The sequence below is a fragment of the Scatophagus argus genome, chromosome 17, assembly GCF_020382885.2.
Source record: "Scatophagus argus isolate fScaArg1 chromosome 17, fScaArg1.pri, whole genome shotgun sequence".
In the NCBI taxonomy this organism is placed as follows: Eukaryota; Metazoa; Chordata; class Actinopteri; family Scatophagidae; genus Scatophagus; species Scatophagus argus.
In genome coordinates, this window is record NC_058509.1 from 14,937,585 (window position 1) to 14,952,489 (window position 14,905).

Genomic DNA, 14,905 nt, shown 5'->3' on the forward strand with positions numbered 1-14,905 from the left:
GTTACTTAATGTACCGATCATTTAGTGAAGCCCCAATGCCTGAGAATGCATGTGAAATTCATGCTCCAGTTGTGTATTACTTTGGCCTTGGTTCATAAAAGTCAACTTTTCATGTGATGGTCTTTCAGACGGGACAATCTAGCCATCACTCACAGCTTTTAAAGGTTATAAAATGCTCCTTTTAATCTTTCTCCACAATTTTCTAAAATCTAGTGTCATCTCCCTCTTTATGTAATAATGCTTATTTCAACTCAGAGCTGAAAAGGCTGATTGTCTCATCTTGTAAAATAAAATTGATTTTCTGATCCTGATCTTGATCCTGTTAAGCCACATGTTTGGCTGTCTCCTGCATATGGTAATAAGCCACTCGGACATGCTGGAAAAGGATAGCAGATGAACCCCAGATGGACATCTGGTGCCCCAGTTGCTCCCTTCTTTCATCTCATTTAGACTCATCTGTCTCTTGTGGCACCACTCACTCATTTTACAGTAGGTATCTTTTTCTCTATGTCTCTATAAAGAGTAGAATTTGTTTGTTTCTCAGGATTTTTCTGCTCAAGTACCACGCCATTGAGCTTGTGAGGACAGCTTTGAGATTTCTATGATGGGAGAATGGTAAATGTGGGAGAATAAAGGCTTCAAGGTGGGAGGAAGAGAGGAAGAAACTGGCATGAGATGAGTAGCTTCCAGTTTCCACATAGGGAATGAGTCATCCAGGCACCAAGAGCTGCCATAACTCAACCACAACCTTTATTTTCAGTGCCTCTTCTTCTGCACTGTCGCTCCCGCTGTCCACCCACAGTATCTTTATTCCCAGGCGCTCCATGTATTTGTTTTCCTTTAATTAGTCTGAGGGTCGCTGACAAAGCCATTCTATTGTGCACCCATTCAGAGATTCTTGCTAATGCATGAACTGAAAAGTATGCGATGCAAACAAAGATGGAGGAAGCCTTTATTCCACTGCTGTGTTCACTAGCCCTTTTGTCTGACTTTCTCTGTTCTTTTTTAGAGATTAGCATTTGTTCTCTCTCCTTTACCATCACTCCCCTGTAATCCCCTCTCTGTTTCACCCCACTTGTCCATGCCTACTTTTTTGGGACAATATGCAATGCAAATGGATGCCACATTCAGTATTATCTGCTTCGTGTTTCTCTTCTTTAAACACAAGAATAAGAGAAAAAGAAAGGATGAGAATGAGAAATGAAATGGTATTGAGCAATTATGTCCTACATTTAGGGGCTGGAAACAATTTAGTTTAAGACGGTTGGGGGATGGATTGTTGAAGTTTAATCAGACAAGTGGACTGAGAGAACATGCCAATCCCAAATCCAGATGGCCGGCACTGCTGAGAGAGGGATGGCAAAATGAAAACGTTCAAATAACTATTGTGGACTGTCAGGCAACTGAAATGTGAGCCTTGAGGACAGCCTCTTAGAGCAGTTGATATCTGCTTAAAGTAAACCGAAAGGGGTGGATACACAGATTCATACCTGAATGCGGGCAGGTGTTCTCACGTATTTGGTCAAATTTACAAACTTTTACAAAACATGCACACACACATATAGAGAAAATGTGCAGACACAAATGTCCAAACAGTGATTTATCATGTTGGATTAATTATCATTTAATATTATGAGACAAGTTAAAAAAATGCACAAAATCATGTATATGCACTGTCATGTCACATCAGCTCAATTTGCGCTTCAGTCTGTTCAAAGACATCTTTCAACCCCCCTTCATGTGTTGCACTAAACTTCAAACAGGCCAGGTAGAATTAAGCCTTTAAGTTATCTGTGCAAAGTGGAAGTGGGCCAAGTTCTCTTCCATTATACAGTAGAGAGCAGAGATATTCACCCTAGCTGATAGAGCCTGATCTCTTCTTCCATTAGCCTTTATTGGTCTGCCAGTCTAAAACCATTCGAGGGAGATAACATGCACTCATATAGTCTTTTATAGTTATACTTTATTCAGCTTTAAAAGGAATGAATCTCTTTCATGTGTTTCTGCTTTATTTTCTTTTATCATCCCGGGCCAATGTTGGGAGAAGGAGATTGCAGGTAAATATTAAAGTCATTAATCAAATAAAGTGGGAAGAGAAAGGATGGAAAATGCCTTGAGGGAGAAGAGAAGAGGAAGGAAAGAGAAGAGAAGAACTGTCTTTTATATATCATCCACGACCATGACGGATTCGTCGTAAAACCACCATCCAATTAAAAGAGGTCTCTCCATCTGCTTCTTCCTGAGTCAGCACTGACCTTTCACCCCATCCACACCTTGGCCATGATATATCCACTGCCTGTGCTTGCTGCAGGTGTGTGTTACGATATAGATGATAGAAAGCACCCATTACCTACCTGAGTTTATATGAACAAAACAGAAGGGGACATTTAACTGTACACATTATGCACTGCACATGTGTGTGTGTATGTGTATGTGTGTGTGCATACTCTAATCCAGCAGAGCTTGAGTTAGATGCCATCGCGCTTTCTCAGATGGTACGTAAATATAAGAGTTATGTTATACATCTTAACCGCAGCTGCAACAAAGGCTTTTAGATTATGAGCACATCAAAGAAGGACCATAACATGACCATAACATGCTGTTGTATAATACTGTAGTAAGTTAGTACTTGCTCTGTTATTGCTGTTTTTGCAGCTTGTGACTGGTCAAATATAACTTTGTGAGTGGACAATAATTGCCTGCACAGAATTCAGAAGCAAAACGTGACCCACTGACCGTGGGTCACTTTGCCTTTCAGCAATATTTTCTGGGCCATGTCATGTGCTTGTTTACATTATCCATCTTCAGCTGTCTCATAACAGAAAAATAAGTAATTTAATTAAATAAAAAAAACCTTGGCAAAAAATTACTGCATTTGCAATACTGCTAAAAAGCCCAGTGATCTTTCTTAGTTATTGTAACTAATGGTGTGGTAAAACAAAACCTACTTAGATGGTCTGTGTATACTGCAAAGGATAGAACACTCCCTGAATCACTTGGGCTATTTTTACTCTGGAGTTGTTTCAGACTTTTAAATAAAGCACATTTTCTTACGGGTTTGGCATGCTGCTGCTGCTGCTGCTGATGTTGATGATGATGATGCTAACGACAATAATATTGATAATTACATCGATTTCATACAGATACATATACATATGTATGGAATCTGGGTCCATTGCAGTGGCTGCAGTATGTGGGCAGACACATCATCCCCATCCTCATTCCCTCACTGTGTGGATTAATGAAGCCTTAATAGCCCATGTCATTAGGCTGGGTGGCCACTGACTAGACTGCAAAACCCTGGACATTCTTCCACAATAATATGCTGTATTCCTAACATATAGATATAAAGCAGAGTGCGAGCCCAGGGCACTGATAACATGCAAGTGTTATTCTGTTCTGTCCCTTAGGATCTGTCAATTCAGAGGACATCTCTGTCAATCAAAGTGGAAATTTTAAGAGACAATGAGATCAAGCATCGCCTGTTCAACCTTCAATTTCATCTCAATTCACAGGCTGCAAGCCGCTCACAGAATGTCACTTGAAAATAGGCAAACATGCCGTCACCTCACAACAATTACCCAAGTATCATTAGAGCGGAAATACATAAATCATTTCTTTGACGTGCAGTCTTGCAAACACACATACACACACACACAAACAAACACACAGATACTCAATCATGGACAAAAACCTGGACCAGCAAGCCACACAAACACAGTCAGAGATGCACACTCAGACAAACATTCTCAATGGAGGTTCTAAGTATGTTAAATGACTAGTATTAATCACCTTTCTCTGTCTGTGGGGTGATTATGAGCACATTAATCAACAGCATGTCTGCCAGTTGGAAGTCAGCAAGTCAGGCAGAACACAGGCTGGAGGAAAATGAGTGGAGAAAAACACTGCAGGGAATAAAGTTGGCTTTTTTTTCTTTTCTGTAACATTAAAACAAAGTTAATGCCACTCTGGGAGGAAACCGAAAAGATGGTAAAGAGCGTAAGAGCAGCTGTTCAAATATAGCTTCATTATTCCAAGAAATCCACATCAACCTTCCGTGGCCCTCGGCGATACTTGCGTTTGAGCACTCACGCATCAAGATGCCGCCTACCTTCTTCTACCTCACACAAAATATCCAAAGTGAAATAGATCTTCTCCTCAGGAAGGCAGGAAGGTGGAGGAGTTTTTGGTGTGCATACAACACAGCCACAACCTTCCTTGATCAAAGAACTTGCTAATGAGGGGTGCAATGACAATCAGTCTCACCATTTATTACAATTCACAATCAAGGGCTCACAGTTAGACCGTCAAAACCCTTTTGATTACCATAATATGAGTAATAACATCAGAAAATCCTTCATTTGTTCTTGGTTGAGTGAAAAAAACAGGGCCTCCAATTTTCATTTTCACTCTCAGTTTTTATCGTAGATTCTCACAGATTTTTGACCACAAGCCATACACATTTGAGGCAGTTTCCATAAAACTGAAGTGAATAATAAATGTTTTGATAAGAATGTCTCTATGAAGAACTACCTTAAATGTCAAAACTTCGAAAACCAGAGGAGGCCATAAGCCACCGTTTATAAAGCAGATGGTGGTGAGTACTGCTGTTCAGCTGCATTGTGATATTTAGATGAAACATGAATGCACGCAGAGTCAGTAGAAACACGCAAACCCAGACAAACAGAAGCAGAATCACTGAGTGAGCCTCAAAGTGAAGCCTAACTGAGTTGTGGATGTTTCAACTTGATCAAAAATGTATGCAAAGTTTGCATGATTCCATTAACATACAGATAAGAACAAACCTTAATGATGACAGCTCTGAGTTAAACCTGTTGCCAAACCTCTGTATTGAGTCTGTTCTTCACTATTATCATCCAGTTTAAAGCCATAAACTTTGCTATTACTGATTCATTTATGTGCACAACTTATCGACCTACAGTATGCACAGTCATGGATCACATATGCAAACAAGCAGACATTAGCATGCATACACGGGTGCAGCTGTAGTTGTTTGCACTGGTGTTTGGTGACAGCTGTCCACCTGCTGTGCACCATGTCACTCAACTTCCCATTCCCATCACTATCTCATTCTGCAGCCAGTTTTTAAGTCGTCACAGCACTCATCTGCTAAACAAACAAATTTTATTGGCCTGTCTCAAAATAGCTCCACTGAAAGTGAACAACAATTAATATTCTTTTCAACTTCAAAATTCAAAATGGCAAGTCACCATAATGAGAACGACAGCAGTTAATTGGGACAGGAGCAACATAATAGCTGCACTATAGTGACATTGCCATTAGTTCCTCTCTCATTAATATTGGAGCCCCGTGCGGGAGGCACTTCAGGGGGATAGAATATATACTTAATGCAATCATTTGCAATCAGAGCCAAAATGGTATTGTATTGTAGCAACTAACAGCAATAAATCAAGTTTACTGTATGGGTCATGCAGAGGAAACTTTCTGAAATATATCAAATATCCTCATTAGCATTTGTAACTCATTAGTATGCAACAAAGGAATCAGAATATTTCTACACAGCCTGAACTTGTTTGTTGGCATGACAGCTGAGAGTCAACAGGAATGCAAAGGTGAAACCAGGTGAAGAACAAGTATTGACATTGATCCTTCCAGCTCCTTTATCCTCAGACTTAAAGCAGAGTTGCTGTTGGAAATAGAAGGCATTGTGCCGTGAAATGGCAACACGGTCATTTAAGACCTGTATGTGAGGACATGCGATGGTATGGTGTCATTGATCTGTGTGTCATTTAAAAACCAGATAAGAAAACCGTATTAATGACAGAAAATCCTTTGTTTAATTGTAGAAGCAGCTATGCAAACATGTCGTGTAGGACACACAACATGTACTTGTGCTGCCTTGTGGCAAATCTACATTATTCTTATAAAAATAAAATATACCTTTCATGTATTTGATACCTCTAGGCCATCAGGGCATCAAAGACTGAATATGCTTCAGCCTTTCAATGGTGAATGTGATTATACTTGCTGTGACAGAGATCTTGTGTTAGCTGTCAATCAGCATCAGTATTTCCCTGTCAGAAACAGCCTGCAGTGACACAGTCACATAGGGCAAAGTACTGTATGTTGCTGTACTGAGTGAGAAGGACAAGGCCCTGAGGTACAAGCTCGCCTGCCTCTGCTTTACTCCAACGAAAAAGGTCGAGTTACCAGAAGATAATTAACAAAGACAAGGGTTTTTTGTCAATTGCCTTTAAAGTGCACCTCCAGTATAGTTATTTTTGTTTATCTTATTGTAATAATAGTACATTGAATCGAAACTCCAACCATTGCAATTGCAGCTGGAGTGAGGGCAAACTAGGAAATCGGGAGCAAAACAACTATTTGCTTAACTGAAATGTAATTGGACTCGATAGTGATTCTTACAACTTAACAAAGAACCTATTGGTCTGTGGACATTGACATTTAGCCATTAATCAGGTTTCCTTACATTTATATGGACCTAATAGCACCAATTTCTTGTTGAATCTTGTTTACACAGTCAATTGTGTAACAGCTCTTTCCCGTTTTAGAGGTGATGATTCTTCTTCTTGTTCATGCTTTTGCAGCATTCAAGCTTAACGCTAACATTGAAACGCTTGATAAATATTAACAATATTGCCACTCAGTAGTCTTTCTGCTATTCAGTGGTTGCAGCTGCAGGATATCACGTACATAGCCTATGGTATAAACAGTATATTCTATAGGGGAAAGACATTTTTCCAGGCAGAAACCATCTGTGAAATAAAATATCACCACAGGACCTGCAATTCCATTCCATTTGTACTCTTAAGCTACCTTTTTATCTGTTTTTATATTCATCTTGTGAGGATATCAAACAGGAAATAAGTTTTGCCTGCAAACATTTTTAACAGAAAAACAATATGACAATGCCAGCTTGTTTGTTTGAACAAAGGTAATCAAAAGGTATTTTATCACTCTGAGCAAAACTTGAATCTCTGCACGGTCTGAACAATAAGTAATGTTTCATCTCTAAATGCTATGACACCTCAGAAGTAATACCCAGTGGAGATCATTAACCACTACTGACAGACACTGTATTTTAATAGCAAGGATTTAGTTTGTGGTCTCAGGTTAAAAATAAAATCAATGATATTCATTTGCTAATGTCAAGATGTTTCAAAGGAATTAGTTGGAATCCAGGTATAAGAATTTATTGATAATTGTGTGTAATATAATAGAAAGAAATCGAGTAGTAGTATAGGAGAGCAGCTATACAGTAGCAAGTACTGTGTATCATATGGACTGGAATAGAGAGAAAAACAAACAGGCTGAGGCTGTGAACAACATTATATAGGATGCATGCATACGATGAAGGCTCTGGCTTTCCTCCTCCACTCGGTCTTTGCTCACAAAGAAAACTCAATAACAACAAACAATCCCACTGGACTCAATTAGCTACAGTTAAATAAATGGTGCGACTTTAATGCCCTGCCCATAAGCACCCAAATATCTCCCTACTAAAAATACATCTTGTGTGTAGGTGTGTGCAGGAGTGCATGCATGTGTATGTGACTTTATGTTCACACTTCTTCTGTCGCGGGATCTGCCATGGAGCTCCCTGAGCAGCAATGTGTGCTTGATAATTAGCCTCAAATTCACCACTTCTATGAACATATGCCCGGTCGGAAGCGCCTCAGAACCGGTGAATGCCGAGCGTGAATATCATCCTCAAGTTTTATTAAAAAAAATAAGGCAACAATGAAGTATTTTCTTCAGTTTTTATCCCTTCCACTTCAGGTTCAAGGTAGTAACACACAGGACATGCAAGCTACAGTTGCAACCTGTGCATCATTAACAAGCAGCAAGTGTCTTGTTTTAACCATCTATTAGAATGATTTAGACACTGTTGTGGCAAATCAGCCACAAACAAGATTTGGTAAAAGACAAATGACTGAGTGAGTCTGAACTGCATCTTTGATGTTGTTTTCTATATTTGTTACATCCATCTGTTGGACATTTAGGAAACATCTGCATGTTGTTAACCATGTAAATAAACACCCATGTTGTCAGTATAATTGATAAATGCATCTTTGACTGTCAGATCCCCACTACTTGGGTCCTGGTTTATTTGTCCTATCAAACGCTCAGCTGAGTTCAGGCATGAATGTCGTCCACAGTAAGTAATGCTGGCAAAGCAAAATATAAATGTCTATAAAAGCAGGGGCTCTCAGTCTGGGCTCAGGATCTCTTAGGGTGATAAAAATGAATGAATAAAAATGAAAGATAATCATGTAGTTACATCTGTGTTCCTTATTTTTTCACTTTTCTTTCCTGTGTATTAACAAACAATTGATTTTGCCCCTCCTGGCCAACTCTAAAACTGAATCTAATGAAGCAACTTGAAAGTGGACCGTGACACTTCATCTGCTTTGGATAAGCAGCTTGCAGCAGGGAGAGGTATGTCGGGTTTTAACAGGCCACGAGCCAAAAAGGATGACAATGCATTGTGCAAGAGAAAGCTGGACTCACTCATGTTGGAGCTCTTCCTCTCGTGCGTCTTTGGAATACAGTGTCACAGAACTGTTTGCTGGTGCATGATTTCTACTGGTGAAGAGATTCAAAACAAATTAATGTTTTACTGCAATTTCAAGTTAAAGTTTGTTTAATTTACATAAGTAGCCCTTGCTTTATTTTTTAACAAAAATATATTTGTTTTTCATATTCTTAAATGTTTAGTTTTAGTAAAATTATCAGTAAATGGATTGGAATATCTGACATTATCAAAATTTCAGAAGGCTCCAATTGGTGCTTGGCATCTTTTTATGGAACTAGAACAGTAACTTTAAATTTTGGCATTGAAAATAAAATTTGCATTGAAAATGAAAAAACTGAACTGAAAAATGAAATGCTGGCACTGAAAAAAGTTGGAAAAAATTGTGCTGGCACTGAAACAGGTACTGGCACTGATGTGGGACTGACATTAGCTAAGGTTAGTGCTTGTTCCAGCAGCAGACCTTTGCCAGACCAGAACATTTGTTAAAAGTTAACTTCCAACCAGCCCAGTCCAATGTGGAAAAACAACAGCAGAATTAAACAGACAAGTTTAAGTTAGTTCTGTATGGCTGATGTGTGGTCATGTCAGAGCTTCTGGAGACTTTTTTGCATCTTAGTTCGCAGAAATAAATTACGCTGTTCTTGCTGCTCCCTTCAAACCTCTTCCTACTATGCCAAAATTGTAAAACAAATTTGAAACTTCTGTATTTCCTAAATAATCATGCCTTTCCAACCATAATGAACCTATTCCCCTGCGGAATGATTAATTTTTCATCATCTCTAATCCAGTTTAATTCTGACAAGGAACATCTATTGCTTGGCTCTGGGGAGTAATGTACATTTAGTATTTATATTCCACTGCTTATGTCCCACAAGACCTGGGTGAAATTGTTAAATGTTAATAATTAATAAACTCTGATTTAAATCTGCTTGTAGTACACAATGGGTACAGCTCACTTTGGGACAAGACTAGGGTAAGGAATGCTAAAAGAAATGTTTACCAAGCCAACTTCCTGTACTGTTGGTTGTAGTTGTCCAATTCTCAGTTGGCATAATTATATGAGCAAAATCAATCTAGCGGCTTTTGTAGACAGGATAACATAAGAAATGAAGACACAATATTTGACCTCGCTCTGATCTGGATACCTTGTACCCATCAGTTCACTTCCTCTTTATTCATTCACCTTCCCTGTTTAATAGTCTCTCAGTCTTTTATATGCCCTCCCAATTCAGAGGCTCTTCCATCCTCCACAGCTCAACACAAATTGCTCAGCCTTGTTCCATGTCCTGCTCTCACCCCTTACATACTGGTGCCAATGTTTGCTGTCCTGTGTCTTTGCTCCTCTGCTGTTTCCCTCCTCTCTCCTTGCACCTTTGATGTCAGGACCATGGCTAAAGCCTGAGCTAATCCACTGTGGGGCTCCCTTAGCCCTAACCAGGCCAAGGGTTGGAACCAAGAACATGGCACAGGGACAAAAGGAAGAAAAAATGGAATGAAAAGCGTGAGAAAACACTGTAAAATATTCACACGAAATTCCCTTTAAATGTGCTAGACTTTACAATTCAAGTCTAATTGTTTAATTCTGAACACTTTGCCTTTGGATCAACAATATTTCAAAATGAAAGCACAAAATGTATGCATCTGTGCTTGTATGTTTTAGACAAAGGGTACATTATGACAGTAGTTATAATGAAAGCCACAATTTATATGATTTTTACAAGTATTAATGAAGGTAATACAATAGCTTAGAGCAGACCAATCAAACATCCTGGAGGAAAAGTTTACTGTCAAAAGAGGCATTATTATTGCATCATTAGGGATGGAGAAAAGATAAAAAAACTAAGATAAGAACGGTATATGGGAAAGAAAAGAATTAGAGGAAGAAAAGTCCAAAGAAAGACTGTGTCATTGCACAAAAAGGAAGGATGCTACAGAGGAACTAAATGCATTAGCTTTGGTGAAACCAAAAGCCAACCCTTCCATTCTCTCACCACGACTTCCAGAAGAAAAGAAGAAAGGGCAGAATAATCTCTCACGAGCACCATCTATCTGCCTTCACTTCAGATACAAAGCATAACAATACCCTTCAAAGTTAAAGCTTGATGAACAGGATCAAGTGTGTATGCAAAGGCAACTCAAACAAAAAAGGCGCAAAAAAGAGAAAGAAGGAACGCAGCTCTTGAGTCAAGGTTTATCCAGAAACATATTCTTCAAAACAAAACACTACTTTTTCTGCTTTATCAGAGGAGGCACATTTAAATTCAGGTCTCATTTTAATTTACAATGCAAAGTGAATTCATAGCCATATAAAGAAACAAGGTTTCTTCAAAGAGAACCAGATCTACTTTGTGCTGACCCAGTCATTTCACAACAACACAGAAAGATCAGCCCATATTAATAATAATTATAATATTTCAGAGATATCCTTGTCCTTAATGCAATACGTCTGCTGCAGCCAATGAGGCAATTTCATCAACAATGTATCATTATTAAACCTTTTTCAAGAATGATATAAAAGCAGTACTACAGGTGAGAAATAAGAAATGGAGCAAAATATGAGAGTAGATAGATGCTGGTCAGATTCATTTTATCCTCTTTGATAACCATACATTCACGTAAAGTCTCATATATGTTCGGGAAAACAGACTTAAAAGTTCACATGGGGAAAAAAGAAAGACAAAAGCGTTAAACTGCAAGTCAAATACACAACACATGTTACACACATACATATCAATAGAACTAACAAAGCACATCATCATGTAGTATCCCACACTCAGGGCATGTCAACAACACTAATTAACATGACAGAACAGTATGAACAGAGAAGAGAAATCACGTTTACAAGGCACAGTTTGGACCCAGATGCTCTGCTTCCATACCATAATACACAATGTGATTTAACGACTGTATCTGTTTATTTATTCATATGCACAAGACAGCAACAGCTATGCAGGTTTTCATATGTATTTTGTATTAAACTACAATATGGCCTCCAAAGCTGGCCTTCTGTCAAATGATCAGTTGATCCATATCATCCATGCAAACAGCGTGCTAATTAGTCATGCTAAGACAAATCACGTTGTTTTTTCCTGGTTCACTGCCCACAGCACCATCCATAATCCTCCGTTATCACACAGTCAGGGAGGATAGTGAAGCTAATAACACCGTGATATTAGCAACACTGATCAGTAAGTGATAGAGCCAGGCAGCACTGGCCGTTAATTTTGGCCCGGCAAGAGCCCCAGACCAGACTAATCCCTATTGTAATTATTTTTTTTTTCTTCACCCCCCCCCCCCCTCCCCCCACGCACACACACACACACACACACACACACACACACACACACACACTGCCTGCCCACTTGTCAATGTTCTTTAATCAAACCATCTAATTAAAAAAACAGGAAGGGTGCCTCAGCATTGAAAAAGACAAAAGAATGCAATGTCAGCAGCCTATGAGGTACACATGTTGGGAGAGGATGAAGCTGACAGCCTGTTCATATGCACATGTAGCCTCCTGAAATGTACATGTGAGTGTGCTCTCTTTCGTTTCAGCATTTCAATGCCAGTACCAAGCAGCTCCATCAGAACAGCAGAATTAAAGAAACAGGTTGATAAAAGTTCACTTGTAACATCCTGTCACCACAGACAATTTATGTTGGAGCTTTGTTGAAATAAAACTTTTTTTTTTTCCCTCTCTGTCTTTGCTTCTGTCTCATTCTGTCTCTGGGGAAAGTGGTATTAAGAAAGATTGCAGTGCTGTGGGATCAATATGATGCTGACACCTCTCTGGCACTCTCCAAAAATCTCTACCAAGCAAAAACCCACTTACACAAGGGGTCTAATGGATCACATAACCACTATATCACTTTAGCTTTGACTTAACCCCTGAAGAAGCAACTGCCTTGTCTGCAATGTGCAGAACCAGTTATTCAAAAATGAAAGAAAAGAAAATCACACCCAGGCTGAAAGGTGTACAAAACAATAAAAATACATTTTAAAAAGCTTTTTTTTAATGCAATAAAAATGCTGACAACATAATGCAATAACCTTTCATTTACCTGTAATGTAATAAGTTGTGGCATTTTGTGGTAGCAGTTTATTATAGCTTGTGGCATTTTGTTGTGAAAAAATGTAATAACTTGACATACACAGTATTGTAATCACATAATAAAATAGTGATTAAGTCAGCTATAATGTTTTAACACATACTACAAAACCCAAAAAATTATGCTTTCTTGACTTGCGGGCAAAAGATAACAAATTCCATACAAGATCCCATGTGAAATAGATAATAATTTGTATGCTCAAGTTAATATATTGTTTGCACGTGATAAAGAAAAGTAATTTCTCAGAACTCGCTCATGGGACTCAAAAAAATATTTTCTTTCACCTTTTTTACCACTCCGATTTTCAGTAACTCTTCAGCCCAATCTAGCCTGAAAAAAGTTTTAAATCAAGACACTGACCCTCTGTGTGTTTGACTTCACAGCTAAGGCTTTTCACAGCCAGGGTCGACATTGCCTGTCACCCTTTGCCTCCCCACGTTTATTGATGCAGCTGAGGAGAGTTTTTATGGACCCACGTTGCCTTGCGGCCTGTAATTGCTGGTCAAGGCACGTCAGCCAGAGTTCATAAAGGTTCCTGTGTAAATATATTCAGGTTGGCCGGGTGTCACCTCATCCAGGGGAAAAAATAAATAAATAAAAGGCCTCTGTCTGATTAATGAGATGAGGAGGGGTATTTCACCCCTATTCTTCACATACACAAACACATTCACAGTAACACCAGATGAGAAGTGAACACATACTGACTGTACGAACTTACACATACACACAAGCAACCTGTCCTGCTGTCCCAAAGAAGATTAAGATATATTACACTCCAAACCAGCGAGCACGTCCTTGCTTTACTTCACCTTGCAGGTTTACCTCCTCCTTTTCTCTTGATTCCTCTTTTCATCTTTCAGTAATAGACACAAATGTGAGCTTTGGAACCTTAATATTCAGGAAAATTTTATGAATGATTATTATTTCAAAGCGCAGAGGCAGTCCATGTGACTCTGAAGTCCTCAAAGGTGAGAATGACTGTACGTGTCATTCTTTATGTCTGTATGCCTTCTGCATCAATTGTCTTATATGTTCCCAGGAGACTGGAGTGAGTCTGCCATTAAGGCTAAAGAAACATGGTTGAACTGTATTGCTTACAGTATGCAAGGTGATATTCATCAGTCTGGCAGATCACTTCACAAATTTCCAGCTACCAAGTGGTGTTAACAACAGGTGCGACTAGATAGACCTGCAACCATAACGTTGCACTGAGGCAGATAACGTGACAGCATGACATGCATAGCTCAAAGCACAGATGAAGTGGAGGCGCACTAGCTCCTGAATGGTAGTTTAGGGAAGCTACATAGCAGCATAGAAAAAATTGTGTGAATCACTGAATGTTGCTTTAAATTTTTCCTTGCAGCTAACAACAGACAATTTGTCTGCTTTACTTGTACCTTCCACGCCTTCATAGGAGGAGAAAACTCCCCTCGTTGGTGAGTGATGGAGATAAGTTACAGAAGTAAAGGCTGATCCATTGACAAGGTGTTTCAGGAAGTTAAGGTGAAGTGTTTTCTGTAACAGAGAAGAACTGCCTTTAGAGTGGACTTTGGGCTTGTACTTGCAGACAGTTGCCACGTAAAAAAAACAAACAAACAAACAAAAAAAAAAACTAAATGTAATGGAAAAACCCAAAATGTATAATATATCCTCTTTAAATTACTTGTCAAGAAGGCTAGTTTTTCACACCAGAGGCTACATGTGTGCTATGTGTGCCTTTGTGTGCCATGTTCTTTCATTTTCATGTTTTGCAAAAAAAAAAGGAGGTTAGAAACAAAGAATGGGAATGTGTTGTGGTTGAGCAGTGACCCAGATCAGATAGTGACATCTCTGCCCACTGGGGATGCTCAGGGACAAGATATTCTGCTGCTACTGCAGCATGGCCACACTCCAAACAAAGATTCACCTCAAAAGTCACTTTGCTTAGTTGTGTCTATATTATATTTGGACTAAAACAAAAACAAGTTATCTATTTAGATTATTTAACAGATGAATGTTGAACAAAGACTGATGTTTTATGAAAAAAATAACCAGTAATGTTGGTCATGTCATGATGTCCCTCTTTTGGAAATGTTTTATAAATCTATTTTTTCTTTTCTTTCCTTTCTGTCTGGTAACTTTCTTCTGGCCAAATGTGAGTTATTCTACCACAGGACATAGTTTCACACTAAATGCTAGACTCCATTAAGAGAACCTGTTGAACATTTTTGCATTGCGACAGAACTTTCTCAAGTCATTCTGAGCGTCTCTCTCTCTC

At 38.9% G+C, this 14,905-nt stretch overlaps 1 protein-coding gene across 1 annotated transcript in view; it reads right to left on the reverse strand.

Moving 5' to 3' along the window:
• csmd2 (CUB and Sushi multiple domains 2) overlaps positions 1–14,905 on the reverse strand; it is a 254,062-nt gene that overhangs the window by 124,470 nt on the left and 114,687 nt on the right. The gene's annotated exons all lie outside the window — the stretch shown is intronic.